Here is a 16,073-nt window from a genome sequence, read left to right on the forward strand (position 1 = left end):
ATTGCCACAAAATGATGTTAATGGCATCTGCAGAGATTTTATGGCTTTAAAGGACATAAAGGCATCACTGAAGTTTGAGAAACAGATTGTCTCTCAAATATACTGTAGTATATACCTAGCTTGTTCCTCTCATGTGAAAGCTAAATGGCTAATAGAAGGAATTGGGGAATGGTGGAGGAGGAAAATCTTTGTTTTCTCTTAAATTACCATAAATATCATGGAAAGTTAGCTGAATGAGTGTGGTACACATTATAATAAGCAAATGAATTTGAACAGCCAATATTTTTCAAGCAAACCTTTTAATATTATGTTATTCTATGCACCATAGACATCACTGAATACTTTTATTGTTCATGCTCAAGAGAGTAGTAAAAAATGCTGAATGCTGATTATTTCAACATCTCTCCCCTAGAGAACTATTAATTATGATTAGAAACAGAAGCTATCAAGATTATGTTCAATCCTTTCCCTTTCCCTTTTTCCCATCTTAACATTCCCCTGAAACTGAGAGTTTGATTGAAATCATATTGACTTTTCTAGACCCACTACCGAAGTTCTCCCAAATAAATGAATAACAGTTTGAAGGGACCTTGGAGGTCTTATAGTCCGTCGCCTGCTCAAGCAGGAGACTCTATCATTTCAAATGGTTGTCCAATCTCTTCTTAAAAACCTTCAGTGATAGACACCTACAACCTTTCTGAAGGCAAGCCTTTCCACTGGTTAATTGTTCTCACTGTCAGGAAATTTCTCAATAGAATAGAATAGAATAGAATAGAATAGAATAGAATAGAATAGAATAGAATAGAATAGAATAGAATAGAATAGAATAGAATAGAATAGAATAGAATAGAATAACAGAGTTGGAAGGGGCCTTGGAGGTCTTCTAGTCCAACCCCCTGCTTAGGCAGGAAACCCTACACCACTTCAGACAGATGGTTATCCAACATCTTCTTAAAAACTTCCAATGTTGGAGCATTCACAACTTCTGGAGGCAAATTATTCCACTAATTAATTGTTCTAATTGTCAGGAAATTTCTCCTTAGTTCTAAGTTGCTTCTCTCCTTGATTATTTTCTACCCATTGCTTCTTGTCCTACCGTCAGGTGCTTTGGAGAATAGCTTAATTCCCTCTTTTTTGTGGCAGCCCCTGAGATATTGGAACACTGCTATCATGTCTCCCCTAGGTTTTTTTTCCCATTAAACTAGACATACCCAGTTCCTGCAACCATTCTTCATATGCTTTAGCCTCCAGTCCCCTAATCATCTTTGTTGCTCTTCTCTGCACTCTTTCTAGAGCCACATCTTTTTTATATCATGACGACCAAAACTGAATGCAGTATTCCAAGTATGGCCTTACCAAGGCATTATAAATTGGTATTAACACTTCACGTGATCTTGATTCTATCCCTCTGTTTATGCAGCCTAGAACTGTGTTGGCTTTTCTGGCAGCTGCTGCATACTGCTGGCTCATATTTAAATGGTTGTCCACTAGGACTCCAAGATCCCTGTCACAGTTACTACTATTGTGAGGTACCACATATACTGTGCCTGTGCATTTTGTTTTCCTTGCCTAAATGTAGAACTTTACTTTTTTCACCATTGAATTTCATTTTGTTAGATAGTACCCAATAGTGCCCTTAAATCTAGTTTGATTCTATCCTTGATTAGTTTCCATCCATTGTTTCTTTTCCTGCCTTCTGGTGCTTTGGAAAATAAGTTGACCTCATCTTCTTTGTGACAGTCCCTCAAATATTGGAACATTGCTATCATGTCACCCCTAGTCCTTCTTTCCACTAGACTGACATACCCAATTCCTGTAATCGTTCATATGTTTTAGCCTCCAGATCTCTAATCATCTTTGTTGCTGTTCTCTGCATTCTTCCCAGAGTCTCAACATCTTTTTTATATCGTGGTGACCAAAACTAGATACAATATTCCAAGTCTGATTTTACTGAGGCATTATAAAGTGGTACTAACATTTATGTGATCTTGATTCTATCTCTCTGTTAGTGCAACCTAGGACTGCATTGACTTTTTTGGTGGCTGCAGCACACTGCTGGCTCATATTTAAGTGGTTGTCTACTAAGAGTCCTAGATCCCTCTCTCTGCTATTGAGCCAGGTTCCACCTTTTCTGTACATGTACATTTGTTTTTTCTTGCCTAAGTGTAAAACCTTAACTTTTCTCACCACTAAATTTCATTTTGCTAGATAGGGCCCAGTGTTCAAGTTAAGTCTTGCATCAAATCAGTGATGCAAGTGGAGCTTGTGCCTAAAATTCCCAAATGATACCTAGAAAGCATTGGGAAAAAATAAATATGTACAGCATAATCAACTGAGCAGAGTCTACTTAAGCTGATGCTTTCATTGTAGCAACCATCCCTTCATTTTTAAAATTATACTTGGAAGAGGGACGAATCATCTGGGGAGGTACATAGTTGCAGATGTTCACTTTATTATTGTACTTTTAAATATATAATCCTGTTCTTGGATAATTTAGTGCTTAGTAAATATACAGTATTTAGTATCAGGATAACAGAAACAAACTCAGTTGTAATTATGCCATTGTTATGATCTAAGCAACTTTAAGATGCAAAACTACATACAGTCTAAGTACTATTACTTTTTTTAAAAAAAATGAGACTTATCATACATTTTTCTCTAATATATTGAGAAGATAGAAACAATTATGAAGCATGGAATATTAGAGGAGAGATACATCTTAGTTGCATGCTTAAAATGAAGGAAAGAAACATGGCCATTTAAAAGGGAGTCCTACTAAGTAAACGTAGTCTAGGGGCTTTAATTACTTAGCTATAAATCTGGCTCTAGATGGATTTCTGATTCTTTCTAAATCAATCGCTGTCAAAGCTTTTGCCTGGGGAATATATATCTTCAGCTTAATTTTATACCTGCAGAACTCAAAATTTAAACAGATTAGCAGTTAATCTTTTGGCCTGTCACCACTCATCTCCAGACCTATTGCCAACCACACAACTGGAGATACGTTTCTACAGCAGGGAGGGCTGTTTATGAGAGAAATTCCCCATTGCTCTATCACTCATGTGACAGATCTGAGAATGAATATGAATACAATTGTCCCTCTTCTTTCTCAATTAATTATCATGACATCTGAAATTTGAATCCCCAAGGAGGCCTGAAAATATTTATTGTTTTATGTAAAGTTGCACTAGTAAATTTGGTCAGATGAGTAAGCAGTAATGGTTTTCATTGTTGCATTGTGATTAACATACATAGTTCTGCACATGCTCTGTAGTACAGGTGGTCCTTGACTTAGAACCATTTGTTTAGCAACTTGAGGAAAATGATTTACAACCAGTCCTTGTACTTTTGAATAGTGCAGCATTGTCATGGTCATACAACCAAAATTCAGGTGTTGGGTAACTGGCATGTATTTATGACAATTGTGGCATCCTGGGGTCATGTGATTGTCATTTGTGATCTTCCCAACTGGCTTCCAACAAGCAAAGTCAATAGGGGAAGCTGGATTCACTTTACAACTGCATTGATTCATTTATCAACGGTGGCAAAAAAAAGGTTGTAAAATTGGGCATGGTTCACTTAACAACTGCCTTGCTCAACTATAGAAATTCTGATATCAATTGTGGGTGTAAATCAAGGACTACCTATACAGTCAATTGATAGATATCATTCTAATCTCTCCAACTGTATGGGAAGTAAACATGTAGAACAGTGAGGGACAATGTTTGATGTTACTAGGGGTGGGGATGGCAAGAACACAGGGTGAGGATGTAAAATGTTGAGTATCACATGCATAAAGGCTATGATTTTTTGTTTTGCCCCCTTGCATTTTGGGGCAAATTGCAAATTGAGATTATTATTAAAGCAATGCCTTAAATTTCTTTTAGGTCTTATGACTACAATTTGCCATCTGAAATTGGCAAGAAAGCACACCAACAGTTTCTGACAACTGCAAATTTGACAGGGAGCTGTTTAGGGCCACAGGTGCCCATAACAGACACAGAAAGTATATTTCCCTTTTTACATTTAGTTTTAAATTATCTTTGCCTGAAGCACGCAACAGCTTTGTTTTTAATGTGAATGAAAAACCTTAAAGTAAATTTCAACTATTGAAGAAAGATTGTCAATAATTATTGGAATTTCAAGAAAATAGGAAAGTGAGGAAAAAGAGTTTTTGCAACAGAGGAAAATGTTAACATTCTCTCCTAAATACAAGTCTTCTATGAAATTAACAACTAAATGTGGCAGATGCAACATTATTCAAAAAGTGTCTTTCCTTTCCTTTCCTTTCCTTCTTTCCTTTCCTTCTTTCTTTTCCTTTCCTTTCCTTTTTCCTTTCCTTTCTTTCCACAGTTTTATTATCATTATGCTAGGTATTTCCAGTTTTATTCACTTCTACAGTATATATATTATTCTATAAGGTTTTAAAAGTAATATTTCAACTATTTAGGCAATTAATATTTTAAAATTAGTTAATATATTACATCACAATATGATGTTTTAGTGATTTCCTCAAAAATCCTGCCATGTTCACAATTACTACTTAGCGGTTCTGATATGCAGTCTGGCAAGACAACTGCTGTTGAAACAATAGTCTGTATCTGTCATGAATGACACCCAACTCTAAGAAAAGGTATATCCACTATGTTTTCAAAATGCTGAAGCATAATTAACTTTTTTATTGTAGGGGCTTTGTGAATGATAAATATTTTTTTATTATTTTTTTATTATTTATTTAATTAATTTTTATATCGCCCTTCTCCCGAAGGACTCAGGGCGGTGCACAGTCAAAAATAAAAACGAACACATATAAAATTTAAAACAGTTTAAAAGGAATTAAATAATTTGGCCCATTTCAATTAAACCCATATAACTTAAGTATTCAGGCCAGCCCAGCTTATTTATTTATTTATTTATTTATTAATCAAATTTCTATACCGCCCTACTCCTGGAGGACTCGGGGCGGTGAACAGCCAAGATAAAATACAGATAATACAAATATTAAAAATCCCTTAAAATTATTAAATATTTTGGCCGAAACACAGATTAAAACACCCAATTTATAAAATCAAACGAATTAAAAATTTAAAAGAGGAGAGTTAGGCCAGGCCAGCCTGCTGAAATAAAAAAAATTTGAGAGCACGACGAAACATGTGCAGGTCCGGGATCCTCCGTATCTCTGGGGGGAGCTCGTTCCAGATGGTAGGTGCCCCCACAGAGAAGGCTCTCCCCCTGGGGGCCGCCAGTCGACACTGTTTGACCGACGGCACCCCAAGGAGTCCCTCTCTGTGGGAACGTACTGGCCGGTGGGAGGTAGCAGAAGGCGATCTCGTAAGTACCCAGGTCCTAAGCCATGGAGCACTCTGAAGATAGTAACCAACAACTTGAATTGCACCCAGAAGACCACCGGGAGCCTGTGCAGCTCACGTAGGAAAGGTGTTACATGGGAGCGCCATGTCACTCCCATAATCACCCGCGCGGCCGCATTCTGGAAACAGTTGGAGCCTCCGGGTGCTCTTCAAGGGGAGCCCCATGTAGAGAGCATTACAATAGTCCAGGCAGGAAGTAATGAGGGCGTGAGTGACCGTGCATAGGGAGTCCCGATCCAAAAAGGGCCGCAACTGGCCGATCAGGCGAACCTGATAAAAAGCCCCCCTGGCCATGGCCGTCACATGGTCTTCTAAAGACAGCCGTGCATCCAGGAGGACTCCCAAGTTGCAAACTCTCTCTGTGGGGGCCAGAGTTACACCCCCAATAGTCAGCGATGGCACCAGCTGGCTATACCAGGACACCGGGAGCCACAGCCACTCTTGGAGGGGTTGAGTCTGAGCCTGTTTCTCTCCATCCCCAAATAATGTTCTTGGCATTGCTTTTGTGTTCAGTTATACAAGAAATCCATTGAACTTTCTGTGTCCAAAGTTAGATTTCCAAGAAAAAAAATACCTTGATAGATATCTTTACATAAATATTATGGGTTTTGCATTCACTCTGACTTTTCTTTTAAGGGGCACTCATTCTTGAATATATGAAAAGTGTAATTGAAATAATTCAATCATCAAAATGTACTTGTTCATTGTGGATATATAGTACAATAAAGGTCTTTAAGTGTTATTAATATAACATGAAGAAAGGGAAATAAAATAACAAGTAGAAAACACTGTTGCTTGGAGTATGTGATTGTGAAACATTCTTTTAAAAACAATATCCGTTTTAAAATATTTATATTTTTTCATAGTCTTTATAAAAGAAATATCCAGAGAATATTTTCTTTTCTTTCTTTTGATATTTTAAAATTAAATATTGGAAAAAGCATGTGAAATTTCTTTGATATTGTTTATAATTTGTGTGTCCATTTGCATATGTTCAATCTAAATGTATATACTAACCTTTTTCCTCAAATAAAATACAGAAAGTGATTTTGAACATGATGCTTGATTTTAATATGACAATATTATGACAAAATATGACAAAATTTAGAATATTTAATATACATTGCATGGATAATATTTAACTGGATAATTTATCCTTATTGAAAAAGCATCAGAGACATAAAATATTGCTTTCCTTATCTTGATTCATAGAGATTACTTGGAATCCAATATCATGCTCATAGATTTCTACAAGCACAATGCAAACCTTTGAAAATCTACCTGGAGAGTCCATTTTTTTCATTACTATTTCCCCTTAAGTTGGTCCCTTACCTTGAAAGAACTGGTTGTCAAACCTACTGCCAAAACTTTCTTTCCAAACTGCATATCGTTCAAATAAAAGGGATAGTAGTATTGAATGGAGAATATATTTTTCTTCTTCTTAACTGGCTCTTAAAGGGTAGTTATTGTAACCCTGCACAAGAAACATATAGGTGTCAATATCTTCTTGTATGTCAGTGATCATGGGGTAGAAATTTTGTTGCTACCTTACGATATGTAATTATTATTCTGAAATTTTAAAAATTACTGTACTGTAAGAACATAAAAACCTTGTCAATTATGTTGAACTATTGCTGATATGTGCTGGGAAACATTGTCTATTCTAACATGAGGATGGAGGTTCATTCTCCAAGCTTGTGGGTGGTTCTCGAACATTGCATTACCAGGCCTGGTAACGAAACATTCAGAAACCAACCCACAAGCTTGGAGGTCAAACCTCCACCCTCACCCTATAGCTGAGTTACAGATAATTGCCACCATTGCATATTCTAACATTTCCCATTGGCCTTCTACATTATAATGTAGGACTTACCAAGGAATGTCAGCATTCACATGCTTTCTGACCTTGCTGTAATACATATACCAACATATAGCTTGATTAACTCATCATAGATATTGCATTCTATTATGCAAAAAGCAGCTCCAGATCTTTATTAATAAACAAGTAGATTTAATTATAATTCTGGATAGCTAATTTGACTATATTTGTCAGAGAGATGCTTCAAAGAAGTACAAAGCAAGACAATTTGAGTTTTTAAACAGTCCCTTTACTATGAAACTTACATTCTTCTCAACATCCAGCCTTTTTACTTTTATTAATCACTATGTAACTCTCTGTCTAATATTATCAGTATTTGTATATCTAGGTCTATTGAAGTCACCATGAACTAAGACCATTGGCTCTGTCCCTGATGACAAAATTTGGTGATATTCTTTAAAAGCCAAGAACTATAGACTTTTCAGTGCCATATAAACTTTTTAGTAATAGATGCTTAGATATCACAGCTCTTCTAATACTGCATATATGAAATACAAAAGGAACAGTAATATGTTATTCTCCATTCATAGCCCTCGATTTTACTGATAAACAAGGTCATTTGGAACAGTTTACATTTCTCAGGAAGAATATGACATTCCCATTAATTCACCTACTGTACCTGCCATTTTTATATTTAACAAGACTTGATAAGTTGATATTATGGTAAAAGTCTAAGCAATTGGAAATGCTTGTTACTACATATTCTCAGCCTGCTAAAGAATAAAGACTTTTGCTGGAGGTACTTGATTCAGCTTAGCAAAAGAACAATATGCCTATTTATGCTGTCAGTCTGTGGTATGCATACACATACATAAAAAGCGATGGAGAGAGAGTTCTCTTAATTTTTTCTCAGTGAAATCAGTAATTTTGGGGTTTTACTATCTTCTCTCTCATTCATTTGAAAAGGGAAATATAATAGAGGGAAGACAGATATAGATAAAATAGAAGGGTATTAATTCTTGAAGGGCATGCATTGTCTTGTAAGTTTTCTATGAAGAATTGTTAGAAGACAGTCTTCTATTGAAGATTTGTTCAGTCTAAGTGTGAAGAAAACAAATAAACCAACCAAAAGCCAGAAGTCTTAAAATTCACACCTAGAATTTAGACTTAAATGAAAATTTATATCCTCTGTTTTGGGGAGGGTGAAACATTTCTTCTTTTCTGCTAATGTTTAAGTGACTACACAATACTTTTAAGTTCCACTTGTGGAGAACTCAATGAATGCTGAGAGTAAACATGCTTAGATTTTTCTCCTGTGATGAGGAACAGCAATAAGCAGAGCATCTGATTATATATTCATTTGTCTAAACATGCTTATAAACCTCTTCTATAGGGATTTGCTATGTGTGCTAAATGTGTGTTTACATGTGCATCATTACCTGTCTTTGCTTCAATTTTGCACATATTTATTCCAATAAGAAACAGAGCTATAATCTATTGTTTAATATTCTTTTTCCATGTTTAATATTCTTTTTCCAAAGACCTAGAGAAGATAATTATATGAAACTACCCCATGTATCTGTACACGTTTCTGTGGCATCAACTCTATGACTATGAAGATTGCACATCCATACAAATTTAGTCCAATGGGAATCTATCAGCTTCACTCACAAAATATCCCAGATTTATTGTTGCCTTATCCAGGTTAGAGACTTTAGAAGGTAGAAGATTCCAAGCTTCAAAAAGTGTGTGTGTGTGCCTGTGTTTGTTTGTGTAGATGGATGGATGGATGGATGGATGGATGGATGGATGGATGGATGATAGACAGACAGACAGACAGACAGACAGACAGATGACAGCCAGTCCCTAGGTAGGAGTTTAAAAAAAAAAACCCTATATAAAACCACACAGCGCTATTGTTAGTGTCAACTACAATTGTTTAAATGGGCTTATGTTCTATGTAAAAACAGCTTCCTATCTTCCTACCCCTCCCCTTTAGTGATGGAGAGAGAGAAAGAAAGAGAGATTGAAATAATGGCTGGATTTCAGCTAATAGTTTCAACCATAAACTAGCCAATTCCCTTTTAATCAAAGTATCTTACAAAACCGTATGACATGCATCCCACGATCTACAACCATGACAATAACCAAGCATCCCAGATGTGCAAACATAGCTACTATGAACATGGTTTGAAAAAAACCCAAAAAATAATGCAGCTTGATTTATCTTAGCAACTTGTTCCTAATATCTCTCACTGTAATATTGGAATATGTGCATTTGAGTATGCATTCAGATGTGTCTTTCACTAAGTATATGAGTGTTTATGTTTCTCTTCTGGTCTTTGTTTCTCTTTGTGTATATTCCAGACCACGATTAGAGCTGGGTGATTAAAGCTCTATCAGAAATTCACAGGGAGGACATCAATCTTTCATTTGTTCCCACTCATGTCATCAGTCTCCACAGAGCTCCATAATTCTATGATATGTTATCAGTCATAGTGTGATCCTTTTTCAAGTAGGATCACATAATGTAGCAGATTGTTTTTTTTGGGGGGGGGTATTTTATTAGGTTTAAAAATGGTATTGAGGCCACAACTATTTTGTGAAATGGCACACAAACTGGACAGTTGTGAACAGTAGTGAATGAGGGATTTTTTTTCACTGTGTTTTGAACTATCCTGCATTTTTTTTGACCAAAAACATTAGAAGATAAACGTTTTAGAGGCTTTAGTTTGAATGCAAGACTTTCCTTTCTATTAGCTGAGCACTCCACCCACCAGAAAAGAGTCAGCAGTCAAGAACTTGGTTGCTTACAGACTTCATTATATAAATAAAATAAATGAAGATAAGTGGTCATTAATATTTTTTGAGTTTGGATCACTACAGTATGCATTTGAATGCTTTATGGTTTCAGGATTCAAGTATGAACTTTTAAACTTAACTGTTCTCACATTCCATGTTCTAGAATATCCAGCAAATAAGCTAATTTGCTTAGAATTAAGCCTTGTTTAACTGTTTTTATTAAATATGTCCAGTGATCCAGGAAATGTGAGGGAATCACATCTGCTGCTCAGATCCATAACATCAGCATATCTGTGAACTGTCCATCAGCCAATGAATATTTTCCAAAAAAAAAAGGTGAAAAGCATCTGCATGTGGATGACTCTGCTACATCTCTCATTGCAAAGAAACAATATTGTACATACAGCTGTACAAATGCAAAATGTATCTCAGATCTTCATCCAAATGAATTAAAACATCTTCAGATGTTTCTGAAAGTAACAATTTATGCACAATGCAAGTTGAGTATTGCAGAAGCTAAAGATGAGACAGTTTAATTCTTATATAATAAGGTCATTTGAAGATTGTGCAACACTGAATTAAACTTTGATAAGAGTTGAGGTTTGGGATAGTAGTTAAAGCATCAGGCTAGAAACTGGAAGACCCTGAATTCTAGTCCCCCTACCAGCTGACTGACCTTAGACTAGTTACCATTTCTCAACCTTAGGAAGGAGTCAATGGCAAACCATTTCTGAAATCTTGTTAAAAATACTTCAGGACTTTTCCTGATTGGAGTCAACACGAGGAGTTGACACTGACTCAAATGCATCAAAAAATAAAGCAATTATTCCTTTCTGGGTCTTATTGCATTCCTAAATCCTTTGAGTATTCTTTGATTATAGATGGCTTCTCAGTGAGGCATTTTGGTTTCTTTTGTGATCCTGGCTTGTATTTGAGTATACTGTCTGTAATCTGTTATCCTATGGTTCATACTTCCTGGTTCATATAAACTAGCATTCTAACACATAAACTTAAATGTATAAGAATATACAGCCAAATGCTACCATGAAAATGCATGTTGTGTTCAAAGTAGATTTGTGCATTTGTATTTCACTAAATTTGGAATCTTTCCTATGGGATCAATGTGTGCTATGATAGTGTGAGGATATGGAAAAGGCCCTTCTTGGTTTTAGCATTGGTATTAACACTCAAACAGGGGATTCTTTCCCCTGAGGAAAGTGTAATTGACTCCCACGCTGGTGAGTTTTGAATATCTTGCCAAAAACCTACTTTTATCACATTTTGATTTGCTATACAATATTATCTTACATTTTTTTTAAAAAAAGGAGTGGCTTTGAGTTGTTAATTTTATTATTTCACTCTTCTTGTAATAAAATAGAAGTGTCACAATCTTAGCAGTGCTGGTATAGGGCCTTCTGCACAATTCTGTGGAAACCCTTAACCCATAAGCAGAAAGCCAAAATAAAAATGTTGTTTAGCTTTAATTCTAATGTGTCCCATTGTAACTACATCAATGATACATAATCAAATTTATATCCAATGATGCAACTAGACAGTGAGTTCTGAGTGGCTAGCATCAGAGGTTAATGCATCATTTTCCACTATTGTATAGTTCTTATTTATCATAAGCTACAAGGACTCATGATAGTACTGAACACAAAATTCTTCGTGATAGTTCCCTGCCCATGTTTGCCTAACACAATTCTCTCTTGGTGTCTATGGAGATTCTCAGTCATCCAGGTCATGGTTGTCTCAAAGATGCTTTTTAAAAAGACAACTGGACTTCGCTTTTTTCTTGAGGATATTTCACTTATCATCCAAGAAACTTCTTCAATTTTGACTGAAGCTTCCTGAATGAGAAACGAAACGTCTTCAAGGGAAAACGAAGTCCAGTTGCCTTTTGACAAAGCACCTTTGGGACAATTCTATCTTGAGATCTGTGTGTATTCAAATAATTAATGGATAGAAACATGCCCTGTACATTTCATGATGACTACTAACCTATCCATCTGCAAAGCCCTTCTTAGATTAGAAAAACTGAAGAATCAGATTCCTTGCTTTGGAGAGAAAAAAAAAGGCTTATATCTTTGGGGTGGTTACCCAGTGAAAAAGAAAGATACTAAATCCTAAGGACTCTTAAGTTCTTTGGTATGTAAGAAGACTTTTGATACTTTTGTAAGATCTACAGCACTGAAAGTCTGTTATGCTAGAAGAAGAAATGGTTTAGCTAATGTTTGCTACTTTTTAGGGACTTTTTTTTTTTTTTACTCCTTTGGTGAATTGCTCATGACCCAACTTCAAGTCAGGAGAAAAATATTCCAGCATGAAATTTGCTGTGTAACACAGGTATAACTAAGGACAACTTTAAGCCTGTCTCACTCATGAGCTAGGATGAGATGAAAGCAATGTCACAAAGATACAGCAGGAAAAGAAAATAAGTTGCCAGGGCATGTTTGTGCCACGATTAGGTGAAATCTGAAAACAAAACTTAGTTTATTTAAGAAATCAGATTAATGTTAATTCTTGGAATCAGGATGGCACAGCAGTGCACATTCAGCCTTTTAAATAATCAAGTAAAAATCATCCTTTATAGAAAATTTTAAAGTGAATATTGCACAGATTAACTTGACTCTTTTAGATATAGTGCAAGTCCGCCCCCCATCCTGATGGGAAGGTGTATCAGCACAAATCATATTAGGATAAACTCAATTTAATTATGCCCAAAAGTTAGTTTCCTGGGATTATTCATTCTCTATGAAAATGAGAGGGAATCTTTAAGGAATTCTAATGAGGAGAAGGAAATTTCTGACAAACTTACAGGTTGGTTTACCTTAAATTCCAGGTGGCTAACAATGTTTGCTCTTTTTTCCTCTGGTATTTATGTATAAAGTTTAGAGAGCTACCCACTCAATTGTGTCTGGGCAGCTTGCAATTAAAAACAGCCATACAATTTTACTCCAGTAAACTACTAAGACCAGATAAAAATGAGCAAATTTTAAAAAGTACTAGACATCCAAAGAACAACTCATCACCTCATTGCTTGGAGAAATATATTTATGAATTTATGTATGCATTTATTTTCCAAATTGCCAGTGGCATACCTGGCAATTCCAGAATGTCACTGTGAATACCTCTACATACTCCCATAGGTTTTTGGGTAAAAAATATTTTGCCACCATGACATAACCTTTGGTGGTATCCTGAAGAAATTAACACTGATTTAAAAAAAGTAAAGGAAAAATATGTTACTCACCTAATTGGTTTTCCACTTCTATTAAAAGTTCATGATCAAAGCTTTACATAATCACCATACAATTTTATCCCTCACAGCCCAGATGATATTGGTGGCCTAGAAGATCATTGGTCATGCTGTTTCTACAGCATTCCTTCTCAACAGAGTAACTTAGGTAGCTTTTATATTAAAAGTATTGAAATACATCAAAAAGAAATAGAGACTGGACAACTCCCCCCTCCCATCCTACCAGTGCTTTTGTATTGAGCAAGAAATTGGAGAAGAGGACCTCTGATCTTTCTCCCAACATTACAATTTGAAGATTTCTCAGAAATTAGTCTGTTGAGAACCTACAAGTTTTCAAGATGGTTCACTGAATATTGCCTCCTCAGCATTCAAAATGTGATGTCAATAAAGTGATATGAATTTCAACAGAAGCTTTCCATGCAAAGTGCGTACAAAGTATTTACTACATTTTCAACCACAATTTTAAAAAAGATGTTGGAAAAAGTTGCCTAGAATATCAAAGATATTAAAGGTTTCCATAAATGTCTCCCTTTGATGATGATTGCAGTTTGGGGCCTACAACTTTATCAGACAATTGTTTTCTGAAAAATTATCAGGTTAATAGAATAGGTTTGAAATGGCTATAAGAACATTTATTACATTTAATTTTCATGTATTAATTTGTCTTTTAAGTTGGAACTTTTAAATACAGAATTCAGAAGACAATCTTTCCAACATAGAATGGGAGAAATTGTAGTATCAGTAATTTTTTTTCAAAACACAACCAGAACCTTCCAACCCAAAAACTACCTATATTTTTATTTATTTATTATTTATTTATTTATTTATTAATCAAATTTCTATACCGCCCTACTCCCGAAGGACTCAGGGCGGTGAACAGCCAAGATAAAATACAGACAATAAAATACATTTTTAAGGCCCTGTAACCAAAATATGACACTACGAAAATCAACCAATGCTTAAAATAAGCCATTTGAGGTAAACTTTTCCTTTTTCCCTTTTGCATTTATTTCTAAAGTAAAACTTCCATTATAGGTTTGCCATTGTTAAACATGATAGGGAAATGGGCAAAATAAAAGCAAGGACTGGGGTGGGAAAAATAAGAGGGGACCAAATGGGAAGTAATAGGCCTGAGGCAAATAATGTGTGTTTCCTCTTCTTAAATTCTAACTCTTGCCCAGCATGCCATGATTGGCCATTTCTCAAAGAATCACATTAGCTCTTCTTCAATATGGCAGGTGAAAGGGAAATGAAGCTAGCAAGCATTAAAGCATCTGCTTTACTGTTGCCAAATATTTATAACAAAAGGGAGGAGGAAATATAGAGCTTGCAGCACTATGGACAGGGCTCTTGGGATAAGAGCAGCTCGGTATTGGGCAGGGCATTGCTACTTCTGACACCAGCCTGCTAATCAGAGAGTCCACAATGTTTTAAGTGCAAGGCACCGAGTTCTACAGCACAGCCTTTAAGCAAGAGTAGCAAACCCCGCGTCCCACGCCTTCGCCTGACATCTTCTCCCGACTACAACCTTTGGGCTTGTTTCTTCTGACATTAAGGGCACACACCCATCCACCCCACACATATACACGCGTGTACACACGCGCGCGCATACACGCCATATATAATCGACGAGGAAGCCAAACATCCTTCCAGTCTCCGCGTCAACATTCCCCTCAGTGAAGAGGCTGGGAGGCTAATGCAGCGCATGCCATCACTACGGCTGTGGGCTCTAGCGGCAAGGAGCGGCGTCCCTGTTCTCGGAGAGATGGTTGGCTCTGCGAGGTGCCCTTGGCCCAGAAGAAGAAACCACGCTGCTGCAGCACGGATTTAAAAATATTTTTTTTAAAAAAAAAAAATACCCGACCACGCAGTCCCGCTATGGCCGCCTTAAGCAACCCCACGCCACCCTCCCTCCCTTCCTAGCCAGCTTTAATAGATTTTCTTGCACGGGTAAAATGCTGTGAGTGGAGAGAGGGATGTGGGGGGGGGGCTAACCTTCCTTGGAATGGAGCCCCTCTCCCCTTCCTCTCCTTCGATTCCCTCGCCTCTGCAGCATTATAAACAGCAAGGCAAATGTAGCCATTCGGATTATGGGGAGGAATGGCACGTACGGCTCACCCCAAAGCAGATAAATACATAACGGAGGCAGGCGCTCGCCAGCATTTTCCTTCCAGCCTTATGCATTTCTCATCGGGCACCGTCTCCCCCACCCCCACTTCATTATCGCACCACCCCCCCTCCAGCTTTTTCCCCAGCCCTCCGTAGCAAAACAGAAAACGCGGCTTACCCCTGGATGAGGGATAGGAGTAGTAGTGTCCGCAGCATCATTTTGAGAGAAGACACTGCTGTATCCAGCAACGAGAAGCTGCCTGGGCTCGGCGGGTTTGGGATCGGCGAATTTGAAGGACTCATCTCTCTCTCTCTCTCTCTCTCTCTCTCTCTCTCTCTCTCTCTCTCTCTCTCTTTTCACCCCCCCACCACCACCATCACACACACACACACTCTCCCGCCCCCTTTCCTCGGTCGTAGACAAATCCGTCCCCTTCTTTATTTAGTGATTTGTAGTGTGGAAGGTGGTGGAGAGAGAGAGAGCCCCCCCCCGCTCCGTCTCTCCCTCCCTCCCTTTACCAGGTCCCGCTGGTGGGATGAGCCATTGCGCTCGCTCGCTCTCTTCCCTTCAGCCGAATTAATTTTCGGGGCGGGGGGTTCAAAAAGCAAATCGCTTCCTTATCCTTTCTTTATGTATAGGTTCCAAAAAAAAAAAAACCGGCAGCTTCCGAGTTGGCATGAATTGTACCACTAGAAGCCAGCGAGCGTATGCATG

Source organism: Pituophis catenifer, unplaced genomic scaffold (assembly GCF_029215685.1).
Source record: "Pituophis catenifer annectens isolate HBS135680 unplaced genomic scaffold, rPitCat1.0.hap2 SCAF_2, whole genome shotgun sequence".
Classification (NCBI taxonomy): Eukaryota; Metazoa; Chordata; class Lepidosauria; order Squamata; family Colubridae; genus Pituophis; species Pituophis catenifer.